Here is a 19768-nt window from a genome sequence, read left to right as displayed (position 1 = left end):
GAAATATTTTAAACATTGGAATAGGAGAGGGAACTTTCAAATTTCATGTAAAAATAACCATTTAACAGGATCTATTCTCCCATTCAACGAATGTGCTTATTTACAAATAAATAATTCTTATCTACATAAAATTTGGCCATGCAGTAGTTTTTTAAATCTTTATGTACAAATGCCCACTTATGCTCTTTGAGAAAATGATCATTCCAAGTCCTTAGGGGCCCTCAGTTGGCAACACTTCATAGCCATTAGTTGAGTTACTATGTAGGCTTTAAAGTAATAGAATAACAATTCTTTTGCTATTGAGACCTTTTAAGGAATTCAAACAGCTTTTTCCAACTATCAAGACCAGTGGTAGTCAACCTTGTCCCTACTGCCCACTAGTGGGCGTTCCAGCTTTCATGGTGGGCAGTAGTGGAGCAACCAAAGTATAAATAAAAAGGTAGATTTAACTATAGTAAGTTGTTTTAGAAAGATTTATTCTGCCAAACTTAGCGAAAATTCGACATAAAGTACTTGGTAAGTAATTATTATTATATGCTTTAATTTGCTGTAACTCTGCTTTATAAATTTTATAAAGTAAAGTTACTTCCCTACTTTATAAATCACCATTACTGTGGAACCGGTGGGCAGTTAGAAAATTTTACTAATAGAGATACAAAAGTGGGCGGTAGGTATAAAAAGGTTGACTACCCCTGATCAAGACCATTTAGGGAGGTGATACTGTGCTCTGAATGCAGACCTCTGAGGCTTCCTCGATCAATCAGGAAAGCAAGAGGGTCCACACAAAATGGAACTCACTAAAAGCAAAGGACCTGCAGTTGTGTATACCTAGCAAAGCACTCAGTGGGAAGCAAAAACATAGAGGCTCTTGTTCTGTTTGGTCTTCCTCTAAGAACAATGTTTAACAATAAGGATCCTGTGCATGCATCTTATACTCTTCCTTCTTGCCTGCATCTCTATCACCAGGGCTCTCCTGATTGAGGTCTTTGCAAACTCCCTGCAGTGTCTGAGGTGGCTCCCCTCCTATGTTTGAAAATGGGGACCCCTACATGGCAGGAACCATGGCAGGATTACCTCAATGGAATGCACAAACTTCAGTGTTAGGGAAACAAGTCAACTATTTTACAAATGCTTTATTTGCCAAACAAGATTTCTCTTTGCTATCTATTCAGTTTTCTTCTATTTTCTAGTTTGCTGTCCAGGCCTCACTTATTTTATGATAGTTCTTCTTTTAATTGGGCTGCCCGGGCCCCACAGCAGGCTGCCTCCACACCGACATGCAGAGAATAAGAAGACATGATGACAGCCCACAACCGCTTTTTCACTCTCTGGCCTTCATCAGTCTTTCTCCCTTTCCCATGTCTCTTGACTTCACCCCAGGAACTAGTGTTCTATGCTTTGGAAGCACTGCCATTTTCCTTATCTCTATCCAAAATGTTAGCCATTGGTGCCACAAGTTTGGAGTTAAAAATAAGTGTGCTCATATGGCAAAGTTTCCATTTTGGTTATGTTGCCTGTTCCTAAACAGACAATAAGATATATTATAAAAGGCACAAGAATATTATGGTAGCAAGCATAGCATCTTTTTAAATCTTTTTTTTTTTTAATCCCAGTTCTTCCACAGTTGTGTGAACTATAACTACTCTTGGCTTCTGTCAGCCCGGTGACTTTTCAGGCTTTAAAACAGAATTAGAGCAAGAAGTAGAACATGAGACAAAAGATACAAACTTCCAGTTATAACATAAGTCATGGGGACATAGTATACAGCATGGTGACTATAGTTAATACAGTATTCTTAATTCTGTATTGTATATTTGAAACTTACTAAGAGACTAGATCTTTCTTAAAAGTTCTCGTTACAAGAAAAAAATTTGTGACTACGTGTGGGGATGAATGTTAACCAGACATTGTGGTAATCATTTCACAACCTAAATATCAAATCATTATGCTGTATACCTGGAACTAACATGGTATATTTCAATTATATCTCTATTTTTGTTCATTTAGAACATGAGAGCTCTAGTATGAGCAAAAAGGAATCTAGTCAGGATCCAAAAGAGATGCATGAGGATGGAATCTATAAAAACCTGATCTATAGATTCTATCTAATCCATTAATCCACCTCTGTCTACTGATCTACCTCTCTATCTTTTTTATACATATAGTGAATATCATGTTACCAAGCAGTACATTTGTCTGCCTGATGGAAACAGGTTAAATTTCTTGTCCCCCACCCCCACCCCGGGTTGTATTGAATTTGTCTTCTCCCTGCTGTCGTTGCAACCTCTATGGATTGTAATGATCACTATCACTTTGTGTTGTAATTGCTACACAGTAGCTTTCTGTTCCTGTAGACCTTGAAATTCTTAAAGACAAACTTCTGCTCTCTCCCCCACACTCCTACACTCCAGCCTCTCCCCGAGCCTTTGTAACCTGGAAGGACACAATGAGTAAATGCCAAGGGATACCCCACCACTGCAAGGAGAGAGCTGTCTGAGAATGTGGGCAACTGAGAATGTGAAACAAAACATGGGAAGATGAAAGACTTTGAAGGGCGGGGACAGTCCGATGAACCTGTTTTTTGATCACTATAAAAATGACTTACAGAAAAATCTTACAATCTACTTTAATTATCTAGTTTTCTGTCTAAATTTTTAAGAAATAATAATGTAAAGGATCACTGGGAAAATATCCTGGTTAAAAGAACATAGGATACCTGACAATTTGTACCCGTTTCTACCTGCCTCTTCTCTGTTTACTTCTTTCGCTTCTTTGGCTGATGTCAAGAGTAAACCTAAATAGGAACACTGTTCACAGTAATGAACCAGGCTGTCTGAGTCTTAATGCAGCCTTGTGATGCAGGCATATCTTGATCTCTCTTCCATGAGATACGATCTTCTGGAAAACAAAGGCAACTTGATTTTCCTGGCAACCTCAGAGACATGCCCATCAAATTTATTCCTGTTTAGTATGTGTTTCTTAATTATTCATCTGCAAGACATTTAAATAGTCCATTATGAGAAGAGACTTCCTTCGGATATTAATTTGCAAACAAAAGTCAGGAAGACGTTTGTATAAATTCTTTTTGTTAATATATGTACATAAAATGTCTTTTAAAATTATAACCAACCAGTTAAGAAAGTCTTCTTGGGAAGAACAGTCCACAGATAAAAACTCTGACTTGGAATCATTTTATCACTGTCCATCTTCTGTGAGCTTCTTTAGTAATCTAAAGGGTGAAATTAGACCCTCATTATGAACTACTTACATACATCATTCGGGATGATGGGAAAGTAATCTGAAGAATTCAAGGCCCGGTAATGAGTTTCCTTTGAAGTTGAGGAGGGGTGGCAGTGGGAACAGAATTTGAGATAATTGCTGATTGTCCCCAAGGAGTCCAAATGTTGATGAAGCTTCTGTATTTAACAATTAAAGATACTAACCTCAGAGAAAGACAGAGGAATGTTGTTGGGAACGCCTCGACGTTTCAGAAGCCTGCACATTGGTCTGACAGTGTACTATCTAACTTCCTCCTTCTCTTGCCTTCATACTCCCCATTGCTCTGTATTTGCTGGGTCTTCCACCACAGGTACTAAGAAAAACAACTGAAAGCCTGAAGAATGAAAAAAAACCTGCTTAGGGAACTTGACTCTGGCAGCATCCCACACTGTGGTTGTAAAACATCCACCTTTCTGCCTGAGGTGCCCTTGTGGAGAACAAGGGTAATGAGGACACTTTTCCCAAGCACATTCAGGAAATCAACAAATGTTTGCCCAGCTCTTTGAAGTTTATGAGCTCTGCATCTGGGTTAAGTCTAGTTAATGCATCTATAGGGAACTCTTCCCTAGGAGAAAGGTACAATTCTGGGTGTGGCTTTCTTTTCCCATTCATTCAAATCTCTGTTGTTAGACTCATGAGAACTTAACTCCAGTTAATTATGCCATGCCTGGAATGTTCTCCCAGGATCTATTACCAAGAGACCTCAAAGTCCATTTCCAGCATTCTGCATTTGGCCTTGGTAACCCCTCATCTAATTAAAGTGCCTCTTGGTACAGCCATGTGGGTTAGGGGAGTTATAATGGAAAGCAGAAATGTGCTCACTTCTCATGGTAATTCCCAGAGTATCCCTCTGTCCTAGAGATGTTTTATCTCCGTGCCCACAGAGCACCTGGAGGTAATGGAGAATGAAGAGCTGTATGTCCACAGATTACCCGGAAAACAAAGTCAAAGGCATGATCTCATCTTAACCAATTACATTTGCAATGATTATTTCCAAATAAGGTCACATTTGAAGGTACTCAGAGTTAAGACTCCAACATATAAAATGTGGGGAGACATAACTCAACCCCTAACAACATCAGAGTCAATGATTCCCAAATCTTGGTCCTGGGCTGAGGCAGATGGGATGTGTAGCCTCCAAGTCAGATCAATTTCTCCCAGATCAAGTTCTCTCTGCATTGTTGTAGGCCTCCCCATGTGACCCTGCCTCTTGTACAGAGCTCCCTGCATCCTTTCTCACACTCTGCACTGGCCAGCTACCGGGTCCATCATGGCCTGCTCTCCCTCAACCCAGAAAGAGAGCAGGAGAAGCAGCTGCTGGGGCTTGGATGGGGCACAGCTATTCCGATTAGACCACAGGAGCTCTTAAAATCACTGAAAATAAAGTAATATCAAGAAAACAGTACTTATCAAGATGAGTAGGATTGTGCAGCCCTCTGAGGGCACATTGATAGAACAACAGACATCCTCCCGATTGTCTTTGTAGGAGAACAGATCCCACTAAAGAACTGTGGTTTTGCTGTGGTTTTCGGGGGGGGGATTTTATTGTTCAGATCAATTAAATCAAGGCTGAGTTCTACCACCAGTCTTTACTCTCTGTCCTTCCCCTATGCAGTGACGCCACCATCCCCTTCACAGAGGCGGAATATAGTTCAGTGAAATAACACCAGCAATGATGTTTCTAGTTTTACTGACATAGTTAAGGAAGACTGGATTTTTGGCACTATGATTTTTAAATGTAGCTTTCTATAAACTATACATTTTGGCTGTGTTTCATATTACAGAACATAAATCTTTGCATTGACAAACTTGCAACAACTAAACAAGTATGTAAAGGTGAAGATTAACTAAAATTTCACTTTATCATTCTACATTCAAAAAATTTTAATCTGTCTTTCTACATATTTGATTTAAAGCCATTGGCTATGTTTCTCGAGAAGGGTGGTTCTTTCTCCTACTCTTTAGAGGTAACTTGTCCTTTCATATATAAAATAATAATGAAAGAAGATGCTAATCTGTTTTCAGTGTCCTTACTTGGCAAAAATAAAAATTGGCAATTCCAAAATGATCCACTCATTCCTCTACATAAACACATGTATTTCTTTTATTTATTTATTTTTCTTTATTATGCTGTAATACCCAGAAATCTGTAAGCACAGGTTGAAATAATAATAATAATAATAATAATGATAAAAACTTCAGAGATCAGGGGTCAGAAACCTATGGCTCATGAGCCAAATGTGGCTCTTTTGATGGCTGCATCTGGCTCGCAGACAAATCTTTAATAAAAAATATAATAATGTTAAAAAATATAAAACATTCTCATGTATTACAATCCATTCATTTCCTATTGCTCATGTTCATGATTGCGGATAGCTGGAGCCAATCACAGCTGTCCTCCAGGACAACACCAAATTTTTATTGGATAATGCGTATCGTATACGGGTCATTGTATGGCTCTCACGGAATTACATTTTAAAATATGTGGTGTTCATGGCTCTCTCAGCCAAAAAGTTTCCCAACCCCTGGTACAGATTATTCAATTCACTGTACAAGATTCTAATAAGTATCCAAGGAACATAGTAAAACAATAGACCTAATCAAAAACTTTTTCTAAATATCCAGCCTTGCCTAACTATAAAGAACTTTATTTCTGAATCCCACCAAAAACTGAATCTTTCTATGATGCCAGGGTCTTTATTTCTGCTCATCATCCTTGCCTGCTACTGCGGGCTTTACTCACATTACAATATTTATTTCTCTCTGAGACTGCTAGCTGGTGTGTAGACTGTCTCAGACTGTCTAGAGAGCAGGAAGCAGATGGAAAATAAATACAGTTGAGGAGTTCTGGGGGCAAAGCTGCAGACAGGAAAAGAAAGCCAAGAAATAAACAAACAGGAAGGAGACTGGTCTTTCTGCCTTTCATCCCTGGCTCTGCTAGATAAGACTTACACAGAGAGACATCAACTGGGCTCAGTTTCAAATTCAACCCAGTTTTTATTCTAGGATAGCTTTTTCCTTTGAAAAATCAATCTCTACATTTTTTTTTTTAAAAAAAGATGATTAAAATAAGCTCTTCATAAGTGATTCCAACTCATTTCAAATGCTATAATCATCATTATACTAGAGATGTATATAGTGTGTGAAATTTTGAAATCAACTCCACACAAACATGGCACATGTATACATAGTGCACATATGTTAAGAATAGAAACAGTGATCTAGTCAGAGTTCATATGTATTAAAGCAGAGTGTCAGGCCCAAGCTTAGTGATTGGAAACCATGGTTGCATTGCCTTTATCGTTTTTCCAGTGCCCACTATTCCTTATTCTCCTGCTTCCCCGTCAAACCCAGGTGTCATGACAGAATCTAAAACCAAGTATTTGTACCTCCTAATTAACATAAACCAAAGCATCATCGCTGACTCCAAGTCATTCTTATTGTAAAATCCTTTACACTCAAAGATGATTCCATTTGATTTTCCTCAGAGAATTTCTTCCTTAAAACTTCCTGTTACTGTGAAACATCCTTCAATACTCCCTACCACACCCCTGGAACAAATGCCTCCTGCTTAGTGTTTGCTTAAGTCTTGCTTAACACTTCGGAGCTGGGTTGCTCAGGTTCAAATTCTGACTTTCCCACATACCAGTTGTATGACCTTGTCAATGTTTTTTGGTCTGAGCCTCAGTTTCCTCATTTGCAAAATGAGGATAATAACAACACTATCTTTTTCATAGGATTATTGTCTTCACAATAATTAACTGTGGTAAATGTAAAGTTGTTGGAACAGCGGCTGAAACTTAAAGATTAGGTCATATTATTAATTTCATCGTGTGGTCAAAAATTATTGTGAACATATTTTCTTGAAATTACAGAAATAAAAATGTTAAAGCAGTTGACCCAGCAGAAAATAACAAATAATTTGAGAAACCTTTTATTTCTGAGGGTCAGCATCTTTTCACAGAATTCTGTCTTCATGGTAATTTTATATCATATAAGACTATCTTGATAACATTGTTTTAAAATGTACAGTATTTTTTTTTTAATCTTCAGGTAGAAATACATGTAGGACAAGAAAGTGTCTTAAATTTTTACTTTTTTCCAATATAGGCAATAATCATTTGTTGTTACTAATCTAAAACCTTAATACATTTAGTTTGTCATGATTCAATACATGCCTCACTTTCTACAAAATCTGTTTCAATATCTCTCAATTATAATTTTTTAAATGCTTTGAGTAAGAAGTATTTTGAGAGAAGAAATGCCATTCAAGGAGCCAGAAAAGGGCAAAAGAGTTGACTTCACCTTAAAATAATTTTTATAGCACTTTACATCTACAACACAGCACACTGGCCACTAAAGAAAGAAAACGCGTCTATTAAACAGTACTTTCTGGCTTTTGCATGTCCTATAGTTTCAAGATATTATTGTTATTTTAGGCCATTTAACCAAATGCCCTCAAGAGAATGCATTTAAATGTTAAAAGAATCATAAGAGTCCGTGAGGGGAAGAGGCAGGTGGTGCCTCTAATATCATCCAGTGGAAGTGGCATCGTGTGCGGTCTTTGCAAAGAAGCCTGGTGGTAGGCAAGGATTAATTTAGATATACATTAACTGCATTTTTATTTTGCACTAAATATAAACTTGTGAAAGTTAAACTAAATTTTCTTCTTGCTTATGTTAATTTGTAACTTTGAAAGAAAGGAAAGTCTGAGGACAATGGCTCAGGTCAGAATATTTAATTATCTACAATAGCTGTTCTCTTAACTGTCCAGTGTTTTGAGACTGTTAACTACTCGGTAAATGTTAATAAGACATGTCAAGAAAGCTGGTATTATTTGTTAACATCTATTATTCCATCTGCTCTGTAGAACTGCCTTAGGTCTTGTTACTAACAGAGACCAGTTTTTTAAATTGTATTGCAACTCTACAATGTCCTCCATATATAGTAATCATCGTGTTTTAATTAGAAAGTCTTGCATTTTCAGCCCTAGCTGCTGAGTCAATCTTTAGGGTCTGTGTTATGATCAGAGACAAGGTAATCTGCCCAAAGCTTTGGGTTTGGCTGGTAATCACCAAGGCATCATAAGCCTGTGAATTGTAACAGAGACATATTAATAGTTACTTTAAGGAAAGAAGATCAGCTGGGAAGCTAGGAAGAAAAGTCAGGCTGAGAGGGAAAAGTAGGGATGATGGCTATATTCTAAGCTGCAAATTAAATCCAGCAGCTGTACCAAAGATCTTTAAGTACTTTAGAAATACATAAACTTTGCAATTACTTTGATTTCTAGCTCTCTGACTAAATGTATTTGGAACAAGCTAGAAAAAGGCACTGCAAATATCCCTATCTTAGGGAGGAAAAAAAAGATTCTACATTTACCCAACTTTTCACTGAGAAAAAAATAAATAAAGGCTACTTTCATATTGGGCTAGCAAGGTCTAGCTCCATTTTCACCTTGACCTTGATTCATTCAGGATTTCTGAGCATGTCCTTGAACCTGTATCTCCATCACATTTTTGGCCTCTACCTATAAAAACGAAATTAAAACAACTCTGTTGTACCTCATAAGGAGGTCATAAAGATTAGAGTTAGAACTTTAAACTTCAAAGATGAAAGGCTTGATATAAATTCCAGCATTATTGTCAAGAGGGCAGTGTGAACTGACAGAAATGTGCTGCTTAAGCAATTACTACCTGCTAGCAGCTCTAAAGTAGGATGACCTTGTGTGTAGAAGGAAGGGCAGGAGTGCCTTGGACTAGGAAGTGTATTATCTCAGAGCCAGTCCTCATTGTAAGACCACTTAATTGTCCATATTGGGTAGCTCACCATAAAGAATGAATACTGCAATTTAATGTATGCCCACTACTTCCTCCCTTCCCCCACAGACATAGCATCTCTGCACCTACAATGAGCAAGGTGTCCTAAGGGTTGGAAATATAGAAATAAAACACATGGTTCTTGGCCTGACCAGGCATTGGCACAATGGATAGAACATCGGACTGGGACATGGAGGACCCAGGTATGAAACCCTGAGGTCAGGCTTGAGCGTGGGCTCATCAGTCTTGAGCTCAGGCTCACCGGCATGAGCATGGGTCTTTAGCTTGAGCATGGGCTTACCAGCTTGAGTGTGGAGACGCTGGTTTGAGCGTGGGACTACTGGCTTGAGCGTGGAATTAAAGACATGACCCACGGTCACTGGCTTGAGCCCAGAAGTCGCTGGCTTTAAGCCCAAGTTCACTGGCTTGAGCAAGCGGTCACTCACTCTGCTGTAGTCCCCTGGTCAAGGCACATATGAGAAAGCAATCAACGAACAACTAAGGTGCTACAACAAAGAATTGATGCTTCTCATCTCTCTCCATTCCTGTCTGTCTGTCCCTATGTGTCCCTCTCTCTGACTCTCTGTCTATCAATAATAATAATAACACATGGTTCTTATCTCTTCAGAGCTCATAGTCATAATAGGGGGGCTGTGTATTTTCTGTATAGTCTTCTAGAGAAATGTAAATTTGCCCAAAGCTTAGATATCAAAAGCAAGACCTACCCCAAAATAACTCAATAACCTTGGAGCTGACTTTCATGAGCAATGACTGTATTGGGCCATGACATTTACTGTGACAAATCCAAATATTGCAATTTTTTTGTGTTTCCAAATCAAAAAGTTGTTAGTTATATTTGAATCTAGAAGTGCCCCAAGTTATTACTGAAAGTATTTTAAAGGACCTAACCTGATAGCCCAATCACTCTGCTTTCAAAATCAATACGCTCAAAGAGGTCCTTCATCCCAGATGGCATGCTTAGACCAATATTTTTGACAGCTGACTAGCCTCGAGTTGATGTTTAGTGTTTACAGGGGTGTGGAGAAAAGAATACTCTGTGTGTATATGTGTGTATGTGTGTATGCGTGTATGTGTATATGTGCATATATATGCACACACCAGAGACAGCATGACTAATTGCACTACTACCTTGGGCCCCTGCCTTCCTCCTATTTGGTAATAAAAAAATGAATGACAAGATCAGGTGCTGCCTCAGAACCTCATTAATCTCAGCCTAACTCATTTGAAGCAGTTGTTCTTACTCTGTCTTACAGATCACTAGACCCTCACTTCCCTTGGAAACCTAATCCCAACATGTGACCCATTTATGGTTGGGAACACCTTTTCTGTGTGGAAATAGAGTAATAGTTTAGCTTATTTCCTCATAACCAAAAGATAATTATTGACATACTTTTACCTTTCCAGTCTCTATCATTAGAGTTTGGCTTTCCTCAAAGGATACCTAAAATATTGTTCAAAATTTCTTCTGGTGCTTTCCATGTGCTTTTTTAGGAATACAGATTTAGGCCCTAGCCAGTTAGCTCAGTAGTAGAACATTGGCCTGGCATGTGGATGTGCAGGGTTCAATTCCTGGTCAGGGCACCCATCTGTTTCTCCATCCCTCCCCCTTTTGCTTCTCTCGCTCTCTCTCTTCCCCTTCTGCAGCCATGGCTCAATTGGATCAAGTTGGCCCTAGGCACTGAGGATGACTCCATGGCCTCCACCTCAGGTGCTAAGAAGAGCTCAGTTGCTGAACAAAAGAGCAATACCTCCGGTGGGCAGAGCATTGCTCCTTAGTGGACTTGCCAGGTGGATCCCATATTGGGGTGCATGTGGGAAGAGTCTGTCTCTGCCTCCCCTCCTCTAACTGAATAAAAAAAAAAGAATACAGATTTAGCCCTGGCCAGCTGGCTCAGTGGATAGAGCATCAGCCTGGCATGTGGACATCCCGGGTTTGATTCCCAGTCAGAATACACAAGAGAAGCAACAATCTGCTTCTCTTCCCCTTTCTCTCCCCCTTTTCTCTCTTCTCCTCTCACAGCCAGTGGTTCAATTGGTTCAAGCGTTGGACCCAGACAGGGGTTGCTGGGTGGATCCCAGTCAGTGTGCATGTGAGAGTTTGTCTCACTCTCCCCCACTCTTGCTTTAAAATAAATAAATAAATAAAAATAATAAAAGAGTACAGACTTAAGTGAGCTGGGAGTAAATGGGTATCCACATCCTCACCTATAAAGGAGACAAGATGATTCCTGAGATTCCATTTGCTCAAGGATCTTAATCCTTGAGAAACTCTGAACAATAGTCTTAAGCAGGGGTTGGCAAACTTTTTCTATGTACAGTCAGAGAGTAAATGTTTTAGGCTTTATGGCCATAGGGTCTCTGTCACAACAACTCACAATGCCATAGTAGGGCAAAAGCAGCCATAGACAATAAATACATACACATATGAGTGTGACTGTGTTCCAATAAAGCTTTATTTATAACTACAAGTACACGATAATTGCAGGCCATAGTTGTCCAAACTTTGGTCTAAGAAAAAAACAAGCTCTTATTTTGTATCTCCATGTCACTTTTCCTGCCCCTGTGTCCAGGCTCAGATTTTCTGAAATGACCCACGCCGTTTAGGAATTAGTGGGCCTGGGATCCCTCAGTTGCCTAGGCATATAACACACATACGAGCACACATGGGATTGGGAGGAGCGTGGAGAGCCAAACCTGAAAAGCATGATGTCTTTTGTTTTTATATCAATGCATTCCAGTTTCAGGATGAGTAGAGGCCTACATTTTTGCTTATTATTCTTTGTAATGCCACTCAATATTTAATTTGTTGGGCTATATTTGCCAACTACTCTGACCATAAAGTTAATGAATAAAGTGCTATCAGTCCCTTATACTCAAAACATGGTCTATGCACCGGTAGCTTCAGCATCATCTGGGACTTTGTTAGATGCCAAATCTTGGCCCCACCACAGACCTACTGAATCAGAATCTGCATTTGAACCAGATCTCCAGGTGGCTTGTATGAACATTCCATTTGAGAAGCATTTGCAATATATTAGCCAAGGTCCTGGTAAGAAACAGATGTCAACCACAGGTGGAACAAAAGGAGAATTGTAATGAAGCGATTTCTTAGGGAGGTATGGCCAGAGTAAGATAAACACATAGGAATGGAGAGAAACCTTTGAATTAAGCCACAACTGTAGCCATTACAAGAACAGGGGTTGAGGGGACAGGACAGAGGAAAAAGTGATTGCTGAGCACTGAAACCAGGAAGGAGAGGCTACCTAGAAGAACTGTGATCAAAGAGGAAATAGCAGCTTCTAGAGCAGGGGTCGGGAACCTATGGCTCACGAGCCAGATGTGGCTCTTTTGATGGCTGCATTTGGCTCACAGACAAATCTTTAATAAAAAATATAATAACGTTAAAAATATAAAACATTCTCATGTATTACAATCCATTCATTTCCTATAGCTCATGTTCATGGTTGCAGGTGACTGGAGCCAATCACAGCTGTCCTCCAGGACAACACCAAATTTTTATTGGATAATGCGTAACCTACACCTGTCGTTATATGGCTCTCATGGAATTACATTTTAAAATATGTGGCATTCATGGCTTTCTCAGCCAAAAAGTTTCCTGACCCCTGTTCTAGAGACACATCACCAAAGCAGGGAGAGAACAGGGAAGAAATATCCCAGTTTCCTTGCTCCTGCCCCTCCCATTCCCAATGGGGCTTGCCATTTCCCCAACCCAACTAGAAAACAGACTGCAAGGGAGCCCAGGAGGGGTACCCCCAAGAGCAAGGCTCCCAGGGCACAGAGCAGAGAGTGAGGGAAGGTGGCAGAGAGTCACCAGCTCAGCTAGAGAACACTGCCAGCTGGGGCTCTGGTCTCCCCGAGGCTCTCAGTGGCTGTCCAACCAGCTGGTGGCTACCATCTGCCATATCTCCTCACTGATAACTCAATGTCCTTGGTAACACTGTAATGTTGGCTTCCCTTTTCTTCAGAATTTAAAATTCCTCAACTTCCATCATTGCGCCAACTAAGTCACTATGTATATCTCCATGCCACCTCAAAAGCACACCTCAGAACTGTTTCCTCTTTACTGTCACCCGCACATTGCAATAGTATTAGAACACATCTGTTTTATGCCATCAAACCACGCAGGCCTTGAGAAGACCTTTAGTGGCTATACGTGTGGCTCAGAGAAGCTGCCTTTCCTCTTTCTTCCACCTGCAGTACTTCTCAGAGAGAGATTTCACACCAGCCTTTGCTGTTTCCCAACATGCACAGTGGATCGAGTCATTGCTCAGCAAAATATAAGGCTTCATAGTGTTGAAAAGAGTAAAAGAAGGAGGCAATAAGCATACTTGTAATGAAGAGTCTTAGTCACTCTGTCTTAGTCACTCTGTCCCTAGGCAAACCACTTATTTCAGCTTCAATAAGCAAAGGGGAGCTACGACGATGCAGTGTCTCATAAGGTTAAAAGGAGATGAGGCAGAGAAAGCATTTAGATGGCCTATTAACTATCATTATTATTACTATGGCAGATAGTGGGCAACGTTTCAGATGCTACTAGAAAGGTTTACATCATTCACACCCAACTTCTACTTCTGAGTTATTGGGAAAGGGCTAGTCAGATTAGCAATCTTTACTGAGAGACAGCACGTCTGCCCCTTTCCTGTCAGGCCAATCTGAGTCACATGGACCACCTAGAAAGACTCCAAAGGCCCCTCTCCCTTCCCATTCTGGTCTGACAACAACCACCCTGGGGAGGGCAGCTCCCTTGTCCTAACCTTCCAGCCTCATCAAATCAGTTGTCTCTCCCTAGCAGAACCACAGCACCCCAGTCCCCAGCTCGGCTGCCCAGCCGTCTCATGAAGAAAGAGTAAGCACTAGGTGACTTCCTGTTCTCTTTTGGGGGACTTTCCATTTTCTCCTAGGGGAGACTTTGGTAAGGGCAGTTGAGGAGGGGTGTTGGAAAGAAAATGTTGGGAGTGAAGGTTACCTCCAAAGGGTCCCTGTCTTTGTTATTTGCAAATAACTCTTACCAACTATGTATTTGCCAACTCCTTACACCTTTCTACATCTCCCATTATCTACTCTGATATCCCCTGATAACCTCAGCCCGAAGACAGACAGCAAAGTGGACAAGGACAGCTTTATTTGGCACTTTGCTTTGGCAACACAGAATGATATAAAAGGCCCCCAAAGCAGTACCCTGAGTGCATGCATTACAAAACAAAGCAACAGAAAATAAAGAAAAGAAAAAAGAAAAAAGAAAGAAATGGAAAAAGAAAAAACAGAAGGAAGGACATTAGGAAATAGTTGCAATTTGATATTTCAAAAACCATTCTGAATTACTGATCATGGCAAAAGACAAAAAATTGTTGTATTTCTTATACATATTTTCTGAGTTAATATAATTTTTATTCTAAATTACATCAAAAGATGTGCTTCCATTCTCATCATGTTTGCACCCCAAATTGTAAAAAGAACTGTGACCTGGGCTGCCATGGGAATGCTGAGTAGGTAGGATGTAGACCACAGTAAACCCTGCCACCCCTCTGCAGGCAGAACACAATGGCAAAATGACTCAGTAGAAATCACCTGGCAAGCCTGCCAAGTGCTTAGGGCATCTGGCCATCATATCTGTGTTTATTCCACCCAAACAACAAGTCTCATTCCCAGGGTAAGCAGGGGTATTTCTTTTTCAAGAGTTCAACACTTATCAACCACAAAAATTACCTGAACGACGAAGAATCATACTGCTCACTTTGTTTCAATCAAAGCTCCCTTTCAGAGCGCCTTACCAGGTCACATACTTCCTATGTGAAGTAAGAAAACCCAGGACAAAAAGTGTTATTCAATGTGTGTGCATAAATTGCAAAATCTGGGTTTACCAGGGCAACTCCGAGGAGTTGCCACAGTCATCAAGCTTATTTGGGAACTTTTGCAAATACATTAAGCGTGTTTTCTTTCCTTCATTATTGTGCAAAAGTCACAGGAAAAAATTACTTAGTAGTAGGGTATACTTGAGTGCTGTTTAAAGAAGATTTTATCACCATTACTTGGAAAAAGGAAGGTACACAAAATGGGAATCACACTGGTAGGTAGTTTCCTTCAACGGGTTTTGTTAATCTTTTAACTTTTTTGTGTGCAGCTTAACAAAAAAGTTAAGGTTAATTGTGGGGAAACCACCAGACCATGACTTCTTTGTGATTTTTTTTATAGTGGTGAAATATATATAAGTAAGTTTTACTATTCTAACCATTTTTAAGTGTATGGTTCACTGCATTAAATACATACACATTGTTATGCCATCATCACCACCCTTCATCTATAGAATTTTTTATTTTCCCAAACAGAAATTATGCACCTATGAAACAATAACTTTCATTTTCCTCTCCCCCCTCCACTCTAGTAATGACCATTATGCTTTCTATAATGACTATTCTAGATATCTCATAAAAGTGGAATAATATAATATGTATCCTTTTGTGACTGGCTTATTTCACTTAGCATAATGTCTTCAAGGTTGAACCACATTTCTAGCATATATCATAATTTCGTTCCTTTTTAAGGCTGAATAATATTTCACTGTATGTATATACCACCTTTTGTTTACCTAGTCATCTGCCTGATTGACATTTGGGTTGTTTTCACATTTTGGCTATTGTGAATAATGCTGCTATGAACATGAGTATACAAATATCTGAGTTTCTACTCTCTGTTTTTTTGGGGTACATGCTTTCTGTGTGATTTCAATTACCTTTACCAAAATGCTCTTCTCTATCATAGAAGACCATTCTTTGAAGCTAGTGTATGTCTTTGAAAGAGCTGTCATAAGCTTAGTGAGAGAAGAGGTAGGAAGCTCCTGGTCACCTCTAACTAACTCAACCTTGACAACCAGTAGAGTGATAAAAGTTGCAGTCAAAACACCCCCATGTTCTTTCTTTGGTATTTTTTAAAGCTATGAATTTTTTTATTCCTAGGGACTCCTTTGAAAAAAAGTGTCTTTGCTGTGAAAATGCATGGTTTGCCTCCTAAACAGTAGTTCAGTAGCAGGAGAAAAGATTGAGACACTGGGTAGAGAAGGAAGTCTCAAGGGGGCCACCTGGGTGGTTGATACTCAAAGAAAAACTGAATGAAGCTTCTCTGATAAACAAAGGCATCTAGAATAGAGAGTAAAGGATTAGAGAGGAGCAAAGACAGTGGCTCCTGGATGGAGGAGAAACAGTTTTAGTAAGGAAAAAGCCCTCTGTAGCACCCTAGAGTTGTAGATCTAGAATAACCAAAAGTATGGAGTTCACAGTGCACCCTCTAGAGAAAAACTGTCCAAGTCCAGAGAAAGAAGACAGAAAGCAGAATCCTTAGAGAGAACCCAGCAATGGAATGACAGCTCTCACGGAAGCTCAGCCAAAAGCTCAAGAAGGGCGCAACTGTTGGCCATGCAGAAAAGACTCTCCTTGTTCCAGGCCAAAGGTCTCAAGGCTGCATCAAGGCTCCAGTCCAGAGAGCAGAAGTTGGGTAAAATCTCAGGAAGGTCTGCAGCTCTGAGACCCAGCAGGACCATGAAAGAGGAGTGAAACCACGTGGGGATTTACGCACTGCTTCCAACAACTAGTCGTGCCATGTGAGTTGAACAAGACTTGGCAGCGATCCTTCCTGGATGGGTCCACTCAGACCTCACAGCTCACTCAGGTTCGGTCACCTGCATGAGCCAATTGCTTCTGTCAGACCTCAGCAGATCACAGTGTCAGGAGAGAAGGGGTGGGTGGAGAGATGGCTGGGCCCAAGAAGTCTGTGGATAAAAGGACACTTTCTCACATTCCTTCATAACCCATTTTCACCTTTAGCTGGTATCATCAAAGGGTGACACTAGAACTTACTCAGACAGAAATGGCAGACACGCTTCCCTTTGATCCATCTGAAAACCCCTGTGGCATTGATTTCACTATTCATTCAACCAGGGATAGTACCCTGACTCCATGTGAGACACAAGTAGGAATAAGATAATTCCCTGCCTTCAGAGAGTTCACATCCAACAAGGGGACAAATACTTTCAAAGATAATTATAGAAGAAAGTGAGCAGGGCTATGAAAGAAAGATATCTAGAGTGAAGTAAGGGCACCCAGAGCAGTTTTTAATCAAGAGAAGTATATAACCCAAAGCAAGACCACTGAACAAGTTTGTATCAGTTTGCTATTGCTGCTGTAACAACATACCACAAATTTTTAGTGACTTAAAGCAACACAACTTTATTGCCTGACCAGTGGTGATACAGTGGATAGAGATCCCAAGGTCACTGGCTTGAATGTGGGCTCATCTGGCTTGAGCATAGGGTTGCTGGGTTGAGTGTGGGATCGCTGGCTTGAGTGTGGGATCATCAACATAATCCGATGGTCTCTAGCTTGAACCTAAAGATCACTGGTTTGAAGCCCTAGGTCATTGGCTTAAAGCCCAAGGTCACTGGCTCATTGGCTTGAGTAAGGGGTCACTGGTTTGACTGGAGCTCCCTTCCCAACTCTGACTGATCAGGGCACATATGAGAAGCAATAAATAAACAACTAAAGTGATACAACTATGAACTGATGCTTCTCATCTCTCTCCCTTTCTGTCTGTCTCTCTCTCTCTCTTTCTCTCTCTCTCTCTCTCAGGGAAAAAACAAAACAAAACAAAACAAAAAAACAACTTTATCATCTTAGAGTACTAGGGATCAGAAGTCCAAAAAAGGGTGCTCAAATCAAGGTGCCACAGGCCTGCAATCCTATTGGAGGCTCTAACAGAGAATCCATTTCTTGCTTTTTTCCATTTCTGGAGGCCATCTGCTTCTCTGGCTCATGTCCCTTCAAACAATGGCATAACGCTGCCCTCTGCTTCCTTTGTCACATCCTCTCTCAACTCTGACACTCCTGCCTTCTTCATATTAGGACCCTGTGCAATGTAAAGTAATTTATTCACAGGTTCCAGGGATTAGGACATGAATATCTAGGAATAGGGTTGGGGGAGGGGCATTAGTCTGTCTACCCTTAAGTTAATTCTTAAAAACTAAAAAGACTTTTGCATGAGTAGGTCATAACATTATTATCCTTGTGAATAAAAATACTATCCTCATGTTTTTTCTTCTCTTTTTTCTGGGAGAAAGAAAGAAGTTCCACAAATCTTCTATTTGAAAACTTTCCACAAGTCATCTAAGTTATAGGTTAAAATCAATGTGGATGCGCTTGACCTGTGGTGGCACAGTGGATCAAACGTTGACCTGGAACTCTGAGGTAGCCGATTCAGAACCCTGGGCTTGCCTGGTCAAGGTACATGTGGGAATTGATGCTTCCTGCTCTGCCTCTTCTCTCTCTGTCTCTCTGTCTCTCTCTCTTTCTCTCTCTCTCTCTCTCTCTCTCTCTGTCTCTCTTCTCTAAAATAAATGAATAAATAAAAAGAATTTAAAAGTTTTTTTAAAGAAATCATTGTGGTGCAATCAGCAAACGCCATACGTCTCCTGCAAAGCCTGTGCCCCTTCACCATTTACAGTTTCTCCGAAATGTTCCCACAAGACCCTCTGAGTCAGAACAAGCTGATTTCCTCATATTCTGACCTCACGCCTCTTTCCTTACGCTAGAAATTAGTGGGAGAGACTGCTCACCTGAACAGACTTGACTTTTCAAAAATGTGACAAAACATACATTAGTCAATGTGATTTGGTAAATTAGGTATAGGAATAGAATTTAGAAATATTTCCTGGAATTGTATATTTGTGTGTATAAAATCATTAATTGAAAGTCATGTTTTATATTTATTATTGTATTTCTATAATTGTGGTATGTGAGGGGGGGAAAAGAAAAGTGTAATTCAACTAGAAGCAAGAATAAACTTTGCCCAAAGTCATCAAGGTTATTAATTGTGTAACCTGGACTCTCGATCCAGTGCTCTTGGCACTAGCCAAGTAATATTGTCCATGTTGTTCTTCTCTTTGGGAAAAAAATAATGGGGAAAGGAATTTACTTTCAGATACACACTAAGTTTAAATACTTACCCTGTTTCGGCTTTATTTTGTTTTGTTTTAATTTTTCTTAAATTCCTCCAAACCAATCGCAATAATTAGGTTCCATAAAACGTCCTTCCCTGTTGTGTTGATGTTTGACCCTGTGAAATATAAACAAGTTTCAACAAGAGGACAGAGAATATGTAACCAATACACCTTGGCTCCTGTTCAGCATGACCAGACCTCTGGCACTTGATATCTTTGCAGAAAATGGATATTGGAAAGAAAGATCACACTTCATTTAAAAGCCGAACAACAGATGTAGGGGCAATGGTGTCAGTGAGAATCAATTACATATCTGATGAAAGTCTTTGTGAATCTCAAATAATGACAATATGGCAATCCTTTTATTTCTCTCTGGAATTCCCCAGAGCAGCTCCTCCAGACACCCCTCCTCCAGTGTCTTCCACACAGCCAGATGGCCTCGGCAACTACTGTACAAAGAAAATCAAGGTCAGCCCCCATCAACTCCCTTCACCGTCCTCCTCTCTACTCAGATTCACTCCTACCTTCCTTCAGCGTTTCTTCCTTCACCTCAGTTACCATCTCCTCATCTTTGTTCAGCTGGCTGCTTCCCCTTCATCTACTTGACACATTAAAATACAAAGCCCTATATTCTTGTTTCTCTTCA

This window comes from Saccopteryx bilineata, chromosome 1, assembly GCF_036850765.1.
Source record: "Saccopteryx bilineata isolate mSacBil1 chromosome 1, mSacBil1_pri_phased_curated, whole genome shotgun sequence".
Classification (NCBI taxonomy): Eukaryota; Metazoa; Chordata; class Mammalia; order Chiroptera; family Emballonuridae; genus Saccopteryx; species Saccopteryx bilineata.
The sequence above is the reverse complement of the archived record's forward strand: the minus strand, read 5'-3'. Positions refer to the sequence as shown.